Here is a 14,802-nt window from a genome sequence, read left to right as displayed (position 1 = left end):
GAAATGTATTCTGCAAGGAAAAATTAGATTAACAGTAAATATTAAAAATGACAAATAGGGGAGGTAAAAGAAAGGAAAAAATGAGACATGCCTAGTGAAGTACAAACTTAAAAAAAAAAGAAAAGCATAAGTATAATGAGGTATGTGGAAAAACATATGTATTTAGAATTTATATACAATAAATCAGTAATATATCAGTATTGTTAAGGATACACTATGAACAAAGCCTGTGCTTTATATGTTTTTATTAATACATAAATTATATATCTACACTATTCAAGTTTTATGAAAATATCAACACAAATTATATATAAAACATATATTTAAAACAGAGCCTTTTGTTCATTTTATATCTCTAATAATAGTGATTTATATTACTTTAAAATTGTTTATAAATAATGCTGTAATAAAGAGTTTAATTTTGCCACTATAAAAAAAGTCATTCAATTAGCCACACATGGTCATCTATCACTACCTGAATGTTGTCAAGTATTACTAGAGAGAGAGGAATTGATAAAGAAATATTCCTAACATTTCATTGGGAACAAGGACTGGTAGTCAGAATTCTAAGGAGAATATGTTTGAAAAAAAAATAATTAATGGAATACAGGATGGAGCTAAAAAGCTATGGGGTGGGAGAAGTATTGGGTTGGCTAAAAGGTTTGTTTGGGTTTTTCCATAAGATATTACAGAAAAACATGAATGCACTTGTTGGCTAACCCAATATATGGGAACTCTCTGCACTGTCTATTCAATTTTGCTGTGAACCTAAGAGTGCTCTAAAAAATAAGGTCTATTTTTTTTTTTAAGAAAACAGAAACAATGGTTGGATAAAATACTGAAACATGCTATAACACTTAGGACCCTTGAGAACATTATACCAAGTGAAGGAAGCCAGTCATAAAAACCACATATAGTATGATTTCATGTATATGAAATGTCTAGAAGAGGCAAATCTATAGAGACAGAAAATAAATTAGTGGTTGACCTGGGCTAATGGGGGTGGGGTGTCTGAATGAAATGGGGAATGATTCCTAATGTGGGATTCTTTTGAGATGATGAAAATGTTCTGAAAGTTGTTGTGGCCATGGTTGCGTAACCCTGTGAATATACTAAAAACCACTGAATTATACATATTAAATGGGTGAATTGATGGTATGTGAATTGTATCTCAATAAAATTGTCATTTTCTTAAGTAAAGCTGCAATTTTTAAAAAGTAACTGGTTAGAACCCACAGCATGCATACTTTAAACATTAGAATGCTGAAGAATACTTAAGAAGTCTCTAGACTTCTAGAGATAGAAGATAGACTTCTCATAGTGATAATTCAGCAGGAAGGTATGTCATAAATATCCACACACCTAACAGAGCCTCAAAACAAACAAAGCAAGAACTGAAGGAACCAAAACTAGAAACAGATGGAAATTTTAAACACCAGTTTCTTAACAGGTAATAGAAGTAGATCCAAAGTATGGGGTGGGGGGCGGGGATATAAATAATGTACACAATACCATCAACCACCTTGTCTAAAATAAATGTTGAGGATTGACACATGTACACTACTGATGTATAAAAGAGATAACTAATGAGAACATATTGTATAGCTCAGGGAACTCTATCCAATGCTCTGTGGTGACTTAAGTAGGAAAAGAAATCTAAAAAAGAGGGGATATATGTATACATATAACTGATCCACTTTGCTGTACAGCAGAAACTAAAGTAAGATTGCAAAGCAACTCTACTCCAATAAAAATTAATTTTAAAATATGTTGAGTATAACAAGCAGTGGTTAAGCATTCACTTCATAATTTTTTGTCTCCTTGGAACCTCTAAGGATCTTTCAGTGGTCTGAAATCTTTCTTTAAGATTTACTATTATCTTCTTTACTCTTATTATTTATGTATTTACTCTGGGCCGTGCCAGGTCTCCACGGCCGCACATGAGCCTTCTCTGGCTGCGGCAAATGGGAGCCACTCTCTGGTTGCAGTGTGCAGGCTTCTCATTGAGGGGGCTTCTCTGGCTGTGCAGCTCTGGCTCTAGGATGCATGGGCTTCAGACACTACAGCCTGCAGGCTGTAGCGCACAGGTTCAGAGGTTGTGGTACATGGGCTTCATTGCCCTGCAGCATATGGAATATTCCTGGACCAGGGATAGAACCTGTGTCATAGACAGATTCTTAACCACTAGATGAACCATCAAGGCAGTCTTCTTAAAGGAGGTGACCAAAGTAATTTGCACAGATGCCTTGTTCCTTCTTAACACCCTTTCCAAACACGAAGACTTATTCAAAACCATCCCATTTTCCCCAAGACACAATCCCTGTATTCTTTCCTCTTAGATGTTTTAATTCTCTACTCCCTGGAGCCCAGGTGGTTTTGACAAGAAGCCCTGCTCCCCTGCAGAAATGTGCTGGGGGCCAATCACAAGCCATCAGCCAGAGATAGACAGCATCCAGGCGGGTGGGTTTGGAGTGCTGCAAACAGCACAGCAAAGGAAATGGACCTGGTCTGCACCCCCGTGTCATCACACATCAGTGGCACCTGGCAGGCACTTGTTCATTTCCTATCAGCAAGCAGCAAAGGCGAGGCACGAGCTGGAGCCTCCTGCTTTTCCCAGGAGGTGGTTTCACTGCCAATGCCTTGTGATGCTCTCCAGGGTCTTAGATTCCATAGCACGGTTGCTTTTCAGCAGTTACCTGCCAGCTTCTGACTCATGAGACCTGTAAAACCTCCTTCAACAGATTGTGCTTAGTTGCTCAGTTGTGTCCGACTCTTTGAGACCCCATGGACTGTAGCCTGCCAGGCTCCTCTGTCCATGGGATTCTCCAGACAAGAATACTGAAGTAGGTTGCCACTCCCTCCTCCAGGGGATCTTCCTGACCCAGGGATCGAAGCTGGGGCTTTTATGTTTCCTGCCTTGGCAAGCAGGTTCTTTACCAGCATCACCACCTGGGAAGCCCAAGGATAGCAGGGGGAACATTAAAAGAGAGGAGGTGCCTGGTGTGGTTATGTACACCATGGGAGGATGTCAGGGACAACTTCTTTTTAAAAAGGAAGAAAAGCAAGTTGCAAAACTGTATTCTTTCATTCAAGAAATATTTACTGAGGGAATTCCCTGGCAGTCCAGTGGTTAGGACTCCATGCTTTCACTGCTGAAGGCCTGGGTTCAATCTCTGGTCAGGGAACTAAGATCCCACAAGCCGTGCAGCAAGGTTAAAAAAAAAAATATATATATATATATATATATATATATATATATATATATATTTACTGAGCATGTACCATTCTAGGCAATTAGGACACTGCAACTAATGAAACAGACAAACCTGGCAAATAAGCAAACCCTGTCTTAAACAGTGATAAGTAACATGAAAGAAACAGAGCAGGAGGAGGCGGGGTATCGCCAACTCACAGCCTTAAATGGGGCAGATGGGGAAGGCCTTTCTGAGAAGGGGACCTTTCTGCATGTCTGAAGGTCATGTATCTTGGTCTGCATACATATGACTGGTGCTTCCCTGGTGGTTCAGTGGTTAAGATCTGCCTTGTAATGCAGAGAACAAAAGTTCAATTCCTGGTTGGGGAACTAAGATCCTACATGCCATGGAGCAACTAAGCCAACAAGCTGCAATTAGAGAGTCCACAACAAAAATCTCACGTGTGGAAACTAGGACCCGACATAACCAAATAGATAGATAAGTATTAAATACTTTTGAAAAGCCAGCCTGGCCTCAGATGATTTCAAGTGGTCCCTAAACCCCTGAGTATTCCTCTGCCTTCTATTAAAGCCTGAAATTTATTTAACGAGGGAGGAAATAAACCTATTTAATTCCATTTAATTCTATTAAATTCCTATTTAATTGTGTACTATCAAAGAGAAATATCTAATGGTTTTGAAAAAGCTGGCGCACAGCGCTCCCATGTTACCAGGTGACCGTGGAAGCATATGGTTGATGTCTGGACTTTGCTCCATCACAAGGGAAGGGGAGCAAAAATTTCAAGAAGATAGGTGGGTCACTGAGTCAGAATTAGCAAAGGTGGCTATCAGATGGCACTCATCCTGGCTCAACTGCCTCTGCCTGTTTAGTCCAGGACAGGGCAGCTGTCTGCCATGTGGTGCGCATGTCATGTGACTGAAACCAGGCAATTCCAGTACACTAACCATGACGGTCACACAAGGCAATTTAGCAGTGACCAGGCACTCTGGACACTCACTGATCAGCAGAGCTACGCTGAATCCTCACCTTCTGTACCATCTGCATTAGAGTGAGAAGGGAGCTCTCTAGCAGACCCACTTTGAAAGAAAGGCTAAAGGAAATTCTTCAGATTCAAAGAGAATAATACCAGAGGGAAACAAATTTCAAGAATAAAGGAAGAGCAATAGAAATGGTGAATAACTATGTAAATATGAGTCTTATGGTGTTTTGGTCTGTGCCATCCAATGTGTGGGATCTTAGTTCCCCGGCCAGGGGTGGAACCCTTGCCCACTGCAGTGGGAGCTCCTAGTCTTAATCACTGGACTGCCAGGGAGTCCCTAATTTTAAAGAAGTGGCCAAAGCAGTCAGCTTTTTATACTTCTTATTTAAGAAATATTTATTTTTATGTATTTATGTAGCTGTGCCAGTCTTAGTTGTGGCACTTGGGACCTTCCATCTTCATTGCAGCAGGTGGGATCTAGTTCCCCGACCAGGGATCAAACCCAGGCCCTGTGCACTGGGAGCACAGAGTCCTAGCCACTGGACCACCAGGGAAGTCCTGAGACTATTTTGTATGTATATATGATGCATATATGTATGACAGCAGAAAGCAAAACTTCTAACACTGTCTGAAGCAGTTTTTGATGCACGAAGATGTAGCACTAAGTGGTGGTGTGGCTTCTATGTTCCCCTTGACTTGGCACAATCTTATTTCCAAGCAAACAGAGAAAAGCTAAATATGAATACTATAATCTCCAGAGCAACCACTAAAATACAGAGATACATGGTGAAAAACATCAATATGGAACACTAAGAATATAATCAACAATACAGTCGATAATAATGTAGGGGAATATTAAAGTAATACCTTTCATGGTGACAGATGGTAACTAGATTTACGGCGATCATTTTGAAATGTATAGATATGTCAAATCACTATGCTGTGTACCAGGGAACTAACAGACTGCTGTAGTCAATTATACTTCAAAAATAAACATGCTCATAGAAAAAGAGATCGGATTTGTCGTTACTGGAGGTACGCAGAGGGGTGTTGGGAGGGGAATTGGAAGAATCTGGTCAAAGGGTACAAACTTCCAGAGCACCACCCAGCCGGGTCAGGCGGCCGGCCTCTGCCCCCGAACACAGATCTAGAAGGAGCCCTGGGGCGAAACACTCTCTCCGCGCCTGTCACCGGCCCACCAGCGCCGCGAGCCCGAAACACCGGGGGGCGCTCGGCGAGCCTGGCTCCCGCCGCCGGCCCGCCGGCCCGTGTCCAGGCGCTTCCTCCCGTCCATGGGCTCGCCGGAGACATGCACTCCTGCAGGCGATCGGAGCGCTCCAGAAGGGCAGGCGCCTGCTGCTAAGAAAGACCCCCTTCTGCCGCCTGCAACTCTCTCAACCAACCAGCATCCCCGTCCCTTCCCCTGCCCCGAGAAACTGTCTCTTCCTCTCCCACCGCCGAGACCAGGAGAGCCGCGCCCGCTGTCTCAAAGCTCCCTGGAGCTGACATCAGCTACCAGTTAGGTCCCAAGAGTAAGCACCAGGAAAGAAGAACAGAGGTGAAGATTCACAGGGACTCGCGGAGAAAGTCTATCTTCTCTTGAGTCTCCTTTTCCTCTCCAGTCCTCCGCCAATCCCCACTCCTTCACCAGCAAGAGAAATACGTGTTAAATTCACTCGTGGTGTGGACTTCAGTTGATAAATCCAGGCCCTGGTGGTCCTGCAAGAGGCGGCAGAAGCGTTTCTAGTTCGTCTCTTCGAGAATGCCTGTCTCCTCTCCTTACACGCCAGCCGCGTCATGCTCTCCTCGAAGGATGCTCAGCTGTCCCGGAGGATCAGAGGCATTCAAGGGCACGGCTGGGCTCCGGGGACCAACCCGTGTCTCTGGTGGATACCAGAGCCCCTGCCCGTGGCTAGGACCAGATCCATGGGGTACAAGGTGTTGCCTGCACTTGCTGTCTCTGAGCAGAGTGTGTGAGTTGCTTTCCTAGTTAGTTTTTTTTTTTTTTTTTTTTTTTTTGAGAAGAAGACTGCATGGCTTTCCTCTGTAACAGAGGTAAAATATGAGAGAATCAAGGTATTCCAGAAATCCTGAGAATAATTTTCAGATGAAGATACTCTAAGGTTGACTTCGCTTTGCAAATTATTCATATATGACTGTTTGATGATTTGGAAAACATCAGATTTTCTAGGTTATAGGAGAAAAGGATATTTACTGATTATTTTAAATCCTCTTGTACCATTTAAATGTTTTACCATATGTATATTTACTTTTATTTAAAACATGATGGAACAAATAAGGGAAGACCACTCCAGTCAGTTGCATGGAAGAGCCTAGTGCATCCAGGATACAAATATCTGTCCCTCAGATTGACTTCATCATTAGTGGCAGAAGCAAGTTCCTGTGTGCACTGTGCCTCTCAACAGATCAAAGATTCAATTGAGATGAAAACAGAAAATTGTAAATGTCTGATGTTTTAGCTCATTCTGGTTAGAATGAGCTACCTCATTCCTACCAAAGTCATTCAGAAATTCCAACTTGTAGAATTTATTTGATTCTTTTATTTGCAAATCATAGATGTATCATAATTCATACTTCAGAATTCTTCATTCCAGGATTTTAAAGAGCCTTTTCAATGTTTTACAGGTATTTTTATAACTTCCTTGTGGAGAGATAATAAAAATAATTCTTAATGAAAAAAATTTGAAGCAAAGTCACTGTTATACAGACATTATACTGTGTTCTTTTTATGTTAGTGCTAATTTCTTCATTTGGACACTGTTTTCCAAGAGCCACAATTTAAACAAGAGAATTGAGGGCTGTATTTTTGTTTCCAATGGAGTAGAGTGTGAGCTGATAAAATCCTTGCCCTTCTTTTGTAACTGAAAGCATTTTAAGAGACTTCCAGGGCAATAGGAAGTGCCACCAGAAGACTTTTGATATTGCATGTGATGAAAATGATTAATGAGGGTGGATATTAATAATAATGCAGTCAGCCAACTGAATTCAAACTAAATTGAAGGACCAAGTTCTGTTGTTTGATACATTTTAACCCTTTGGAAAAACCTTTTCCTGTTCTACATCAGCTCATTTTTATGTAAACACTGGAATAAACCTTATCTATGAATACATTTCAAAAAAAAAAAAGGTAAAAACTTCCAGTTGTAAGATAAATAAGTACTAGGGCTATAATCTACAACACAATAAATACAATTAATTAACACTGTTCTATGATAAATACAAAAATTGTTAAAGAGGAGAGTGAAAAGGTTGGCTTAAAGCTCAACATTCAGAAAACAAAGATCGTGGCATCTGGTCCCATCATTTCAGGGGAAATAGATGGGGAAACAGTGGAAACAGTGTCAGACTTTATTTTGGGGGGGGTGTCCAAAATCACTGCAGATGGTGACTGCAGCCATGAAATAAAAGACACTTACTCCTTGGAAGGAAAGTTATGACTAACCTAGATAGCATATTCAAAAGCAGAGACATTACTTTGCCAACAAAGGTCCATCTAGTTAAGGCTATGGTTTTTCCAGTGATCATGTATGGATGTGAGAGTTGGACTGTGAAGAAAGCTGAGCGCTGAAGAATTGATGCTTTTGAACTGTGGTGTTGGAGAAGACTCTTGAGAGTCCCTTGGACTGCAAGGAGATCCAGCCAGTCCATTCTGAAGGAGATCATCCCTGGGTGTTCTTTGGAAGGAATGATGCTAAAGCTGAAACTCCAGTACTTTGGCCACCTCATGCGAAGAGTTGACTCATTGGAAAAGACTCTGATTCTGGGAGGGATTAAGGGCAGGAGGAGAAGGGGACGACGGAGGATGAGATGGCTGGATGGCATCACCGACTCCATGGACATGAGTTTGGGTGGACTCCAGGAGTTGGTGATGGACAGGGAGGCCTGGCATGCTGTGATTCATGGGGTCACACAGAGTTAGACACGACTAAGTGACTGAACTTAACTGAATATTTAACAGGACTTTAAGCAGCCAAAAAGACTCTGATAAAGATGAACACAGATGGAGGCATCTTCCTCTTTGACTTCAAACTACATCACAGAGCTCTAGTAACCACCACAGTGAGGAACTGGCAGGAACACAAACACATGGACTCCAGGAAAGAATAGAGAGCCCAGGAATGAACCCACATGTATGTGGTCAGTTCATGAAAAACAAACCAGGAACGAGTGAAGAGGAAAGGACTGTCTTCTCAAGAAACAGTGACAGGAAAACTGGCCACCTACAGGGAACAACATCAGTGAAGGTCATCCTCTACATCATCTAACAGAAATCGAACTGAAAACCTGCCATTTTGCACATAGAGCTCTTTCCGCCCCCCACCTAGTCCTCTGAGATGGACCTCCGGTCAGTGCTCAGCTGGACACAGGAGACATCTATTTCATCCTCATTTTTCCCTCTTGCAGCACCTCCCTGCTGGCGGGCACTGAGGCAACTCTGCTCCTCTCAGCCTGGATGCAGCCCCATTACCCAGGAGCCCAAGCCCTGACGGCCCTGAAGAGACAAAGCTCCCGCCAGCTGGTCACCAAGCCAAGTCTGAAGGCAAAGCGTCCTGTGCCCGCGCGTCAGAGTGGGCTTTGGCGCCCTCTGCGGGCCGCCAGAGAAAGCAGGCAGCCCCGCGCTCACAGACCTCAGAGGGCTCACCCAGAAGCAGCTCTGTTGTGAGCACGCAGACTGGAAGCCCAAACTGAAATGGAGCAGCATAGCTCCATGACCCTTCTCAAATCATGGCTAAGGAACAATCAGAGCTTGTATGGAATGCAGCCATGAAAAGGAACACATTTGAGTCAGTTCTAATGAAGGGGATAAACCTAGAGCGTATTAAACAAGGAAGTCAGTCAGAAAGAGAAAAACATGGAATCGAGAAGGATGGGTCTGATGAATATGTTCACATAGGAGCAACGGAGATGCAGACATAGAGAACGGACTTACAGACAAGGGTGGGGAACAAGAGAGAGAGGGTGAGATGAAGAGAGCAGCATGGATGCATGTACACCAACATTTGTAAATAGACAACCGCTGGGAATTTGCTGTATGACTCAGAGAACTCAAACTATGGAGAACAGTGTGGAAATTCCTTAAAAAACTGGAAATAGAACTGCCTTATGACCCAGCAATACCACTGCTGTGCATACACACTGAGGAGCCCAGAATCGAAAGAGACACATGTACCCCAATGTTTATCACAGCACTGTTTATAATAGCCATGACCTGGAAGCAACCTAGATGTCCATCAGCAGATGAATGGATAAGAAAGCTTTGGTACATATACACAACAGAGTATTGCCGGGGTCCAGCCCCGGCTGATCCAGGGTATTCGAAGGAGAGATGGCTAGGTGACCTATTCAAATGTTAATTAGAGATAATAAAGAGTAATAGAATGAGGATAGCTCAGTAGGAAAATTCAGTGGAGAAAAGAGGCTGAGTAGCTTGGTTTACGCAGGAGACCAATAAAACTTCAAGACAAGAAGTTTGCACCACTTACGTAGGCCACAGGCGTCCTTCCATTCTCCCGAAGGAGAGGAGACACTGAGGCCTCCCCGGCCGGATCTTAGAACCCCAGGCATAATTAGCAAGCATGGTGGGTTCTGCGCTCCAGATGGAGACTCAGCTAGAATTTGGGAGAGAGAGTGACATGGGGAGACCAAGTTTCAGTGAACAAGGCCCGCACTTTATTTTCCAAAGTAGTTTTTATACCTTAAGGTATGCATAGAGGATAATGGGGGAAGGGGTGGAGTCATGCAAGGACAGCAGTTCCTGGTTCTAATCTAAGCCAGGCTTTCAAACTTATCATATGCAAAAGTTCAGGTGATTGACATCATCTTCTGGCCCGGAGGCCTGTTAACATTTTAAGAAACTTATTTTTCTCTAAAGGTGATTATTCCAAAGTCAGGCACCAGCCTTCCAAAAAGCATTGGACAAAGCTGCATTTTACATTTCTATACACCCATTATATCAATCAATACACTGCCAAGGACACAGTAGGTAAGGAGTATGGAGACTTAGCAGCAAACATTGGCCCAACAAGTGAAAAACCCTTCACCAATACAATTTCTAATCAATCTTTTAACTACTCAAAGGAATCTGTGTTTAGGCAGTTTAGAACATCTCCTGCCTCTCACAGTTGGGAGGCTCTGAACAATCACATGTGGCCGGAAAAACCCATTCAGGCAGGCTAGAGGATTTCCAAAGGAGTTTGTAGGTTGAAACACTGTCACATCCAAGAATTATTAACTGGAGCTGTAAGCTAACTCTTTTTTCAGAGAGAGGTAGTGGGAGACAGCCCCCCGTAAAGTCAGAGGTGTAGGTGAAAGCACAAAGCAGAAAGTAGGCAGACTCTGGTTTTGGGGGTAGATGCTCGAGAATTTCCAGGGGGACTCCTGAGGCTCGATCCCGCCTTTGCGTATGCCGAGCCTCCTTCCTCATGACCTTTGTCATGGGCGGAGTGCCTCATGCTGGCTCCCGGCAGTGATAGAATTCCAGTTGAGCTATTACAGATCCTCACTCAATATGCAATATGCTGGTTCCCGGCAGAGTATTACTCAGCCATTAAAAAGAATACATTTAAATCAGTTCTAGTGAGGTGGATGAAACTGGAGCCTATTATACAGAGTGAAGTAAGCCAGAAAGAAAAACACCAATACAGTATACTAATGCATATATATGGAATTTAGAAAGATGGTAATGATAACCCTGTATGCGCGACAGCAAAAGAGACACAGTTGTGTAGAACAGTCTTTTGGACTCTGTGGGAGAGGGAGAGGGTGGGATGATTTGGGAAGATGGCATTGAAACATGTATAGTATCATATATGAAATGAATCGCCAGTCCAGGTTTGATGCATGATACAGGATGCTTGGGGCTGGTGCACTGTGGTGACTCAGAGGGATGGTACAGGGAGGGAGGTGGGAGGGGGTTTCAGGATAGGGAACACGTGTATACCCATGTCAGATTCATGTTGATGTATGACAAAACCAATACAATATTGTAACGTAATTAGCCTCCAATTAAAATAAATAAATTTATAATAAAAATAAATAAATAAAAAGAACAAAAAAGAGTGAGGGGACACACGTACACCTACGGTTAATTCATGTGGATGTATGACAAATCAAACCAATATTGTAAAGCAATCATCAATCAACTAAAAATAAATAACTGTTTTAAAAAACTGAACAGAAACACAAACCTTGCAATTAACACCTTAATTCAATTTTAAAAACTATTAAATTTTAGACAACAACAAAATATCCACATGACCTTTGGTCTAATGATGAGTTCTAACACACAATAAAAAAGCCAACTTACCAAATTATGAATATAAATTGTTGAAAACATTGACTTTTACAATTTTATACATTTACTCTGTGAAGGACCTTATTCGAGAGAACCAAAAGACAAACTGTTAAATGAACCACTGACCACCCACCCTTACCAGGCAACAGAGAAGAGAAAACACTTGCAGGAGTCATCTTAAACAGGAGGTCCTGGTAAGGAACAAGCAACTAACAAGCTACCACCAACCAGGATTCTGGAGAGGTCAAAAAGAGATGGGAGACTGCAGTGCAGAGGTCCTACCAACTTCCCAGGATCCTCCTCACTGGAATCCATCTCGGCTGAGTGATGCATGTGCCCCCAGGAAGGATCCCAATTCAGAATGACTGGCAAGAGACAACAAGAAACTAACCCAATGACCATAAACCCTGAGACGGTGAGCCACATGGAAGAGCAGTTCTCTCTGTTTCCCTCACCCTCCTGCCCTCCGCCCTGGTAGCCCTTTCCAAAGAAGTCTCTCATTTGGATGGCACTCCTCTCCATGGACAGTTCATTTCCAAGTGTCAGACAAGAATCCACTCTCAAGCCCTGGAAGGGACCCCCTTCCTTCATCAAAACCACAATCCAGGAGTAAATATCTTCTGAATGCTACCTTGTAGAGAAGGAAATAGCACCCCCTCCAGTATTCTGGCCTCAGAAATCCCAGGGACAGAGGAGCTTGGTGGGCTACAGTCCAACAGCATGGCATTTCTGAGGGGAGGAAACAGTCCCAGGGAAGCTGAGGCACTCGCCAAAGGCCCCAGAGCTTTGGATGGCACAGCCAGAACTGTGGCTGAGGACTGCCAGCAGCCAGGCCTCTTGATCCTGGCCTCTTTCACCAGGTACATGTGTGGAAAACTAGAATCAAAAGTATGCCTGAGGGCTTCCCTGGTTGCTCTGTGGTAAAGACTCCGCCTGCCAGTGCTGGACACACAGGTGTGATCCCTGCTATGGGGCGATCCCACATGCTACGGAGCCCATGTGCCACAACTGCCGAGCTGTGCTCTAGATCCTGGAAGCCACAATGCCGAGCTCACATACTGAAACCATTGAAGCCCATGAGCCTGCACCCCACAACAAGAGGAGCCAATGCAGTGAGAAGCCCGCACACCACTAGTTATGGCCCACGCACACCCGAACTAGGGAAAAGCCTATACACGAAGACCCAACACAGCCAAAAATACATAAAATTGTTTTCCTAAAAAATGCATATCTGACAAAGAATCTCTACTCAAATTGTCCAAGAACACTAGAGCAAACAAGCCCATTCATAACTGGTTGGTAAAGATTGAAATAGACACCTGGCCATGGAGGGTATACTGATAGTAAACTATCCTACAGAAACATACTCAAGATACTGGTGGGATGCATGCACAGCTCCCTTTAGAAGACAGTCTGACGGTTTTTTTCAGTAACCACATGGGACAAGCACTGAATTCTATACATGATAAGTTGTGGAAGCCAGGTATTTTACCATTGGAATGGGAAGTTCCAGAGAAACAAAAGGAAAGGTTACAAGACCCATGGAGACATCATCACAAATTACCTTTAACTGAATATGTTCAAAGGTAAGCTGAAATACATGTATATATTTCCGAGTATTGTCAGCTGAGCATATTTAGCTCCTACATGTATGTTTTGCATATCATTCTCTAATGAAAGGGAACAGGACATATTCCTGGTGGTCCGGTGGTAAAGGATCTGCCTACTAATGCAGGGAACATGGGTTTAATCCCCGGTGCTAGAAGATTCCACATGCTCAGGGGCAACTAAGCCCCTGTACAACTATTGAAGTACTTGCATGCTCCAGACCCCAAGTTCTGCAACCAGAGAAAGTGCTGCAATGAGAAGCCATGGCACAGTAACTAAGGGCAGCCTCTGCTCACTACAACTAGACATCTAGCAACAAAGACCCAGCATAGTCAAAAAATAATTCAATGTTTTTAAAAAAGGACAGAAGCTCTTTGAATAAATGATGGAGATTAGGGGTGAGGCAGTAAATATGAGCCAGGATAATCTTAAAGTATGAGAAAGTAAAGAAAGGAAAGACAACTATCAAGCTGTCCTAACTGATAAAAATTAATGATTACACAGTTTTATCTGTATACACTAGGAAATAATAATCTGAAAAGGAATTTTAAAAAACAATTCCCTTTCAATAATGTCAACATTAATAAAATACTTTGCAATGGATATAACGAGGATGACAAGACTGGCACATTGGAAATTATACACAATTGCTGAAAAATATCCTGAAGACATGTACAGATATCCCATAGTGATGGAAAGACTAAAGATGGCAATACCATGGAATGCATCTTCAATCTGAAATGAAGATCCAATATGACTTGATCACTCAGAACTTTTGTGTCATAAAGTTTTATTAAAGTATAAAAGAGATAGAGAACGCTGCTGACATAGACTTCAGATGGGGGCAGTAAGAGTACCCCCTGCTGGTCTTTAGCCAGAAGTTATACAGCCACTAGCAGTCTGCTAAGGAAAGAAAGGCAATGTCTCAGAGAATGGCACCAGGCCCCTCACCCACAACATGCATTGAGATAACATTGGCAGGATGTGAGTCCTCCCAGGCCATAAAATGATTGACATGAATCTTGAAGAAAGGCAAATTTCCAGGCAAATATATCGTTTCATTAACATAGATTAGGAGAACAAGGTATGACTAAGACATACTGGTTTGTCAAGTCGGTTCTGAGCTTCTAGGGGGAGCCGACCTGAAGCCAGAGTCTAGTGGAAATACATAGTATATTAACATAGCTTAAGACAAACATTTCCTTACGAAAAAATGCATTGCTTAGCTCAAGGTTTGAGAAAAGTTAAGTTCAGATGAAGCCAGGAGTTGTCATGGCAACACAGAATTTTCAGAGAAACCTCCTTTTAAATTTGTATCCAGAAGGGGAAAAAAATGTAACACTAGTTTGTTTCCTCCAGCTGCTTAAGAGAGAGAGGAAAAAAAAGTCTGACACTTGCAGCCTATTCCCTCTGTCTGGAGACCCCCGGCCTTCCTGCCTGTTACCCTCTCAGGGCCTTTAGGAAGCAATACACAAGCTGACCCTAACATACACGTGGAAGGACAAGGGACTCCAAAGAGCCAGAACAATCACATGAGTCTGCAGTTCTAAGGTCCTCAGGTATGCTGTGCTAAGTCGCTTCAGTCACATCTGACTGTCAGAGGCTGCCAGGCTCCTCTGTGCATGGGAATTTTGCAGGCAAGAATACTGGAGTGGGTTACCATGCCCTCCTCCAGTGGATCTTCC

At 42.9% G+C, this 14,802-nt stretch overlaps 1 long non-coding RNA gene across 1 annotated transcript; it reads right to left on the bottom strand.

Annotated features, from left to right (window-relative positions):
• Nucleotides 1-6,441: 6,441 nt before the first annotated feature.
• Nucleotides 6,442-11,882, bottom strand: LOC123327885. The gene is made up of 2 exons (XR_006542563.1): nucleotides 11,738-11,882; nucleotides 6,442-6,610 (listed from the first exon to the last, which is right to left on the bottom strand). It is a non-coding gene; the product is annotated as an uncharacterized LOC123327885 (long non-coding RNA).
• Nucleotides 11,883-14,802: the final 2,920 nt, after the last annotated feature.

The sequence above is a fragment of the Bubalus bubalis genome, chromosome 10 (genome assembly GCF_019923935.1).
Source record: "Bubalus bubalis isolate 160015118507 breed Murrah chromosome 10, NDDB_SH_1, whole genome shotgun sequence".
NCBI classification, from domain to species: Eukaryota; Metazoa; Chordata; class Mammalia; order Artiodactyla; family Bovidae; genus Bubalus; species Bubalus bubalis.
Note: the sequence above shows the minus strand (reverse complement) of the source record. Positions and strands in the feature narration are given on the sequence as shown.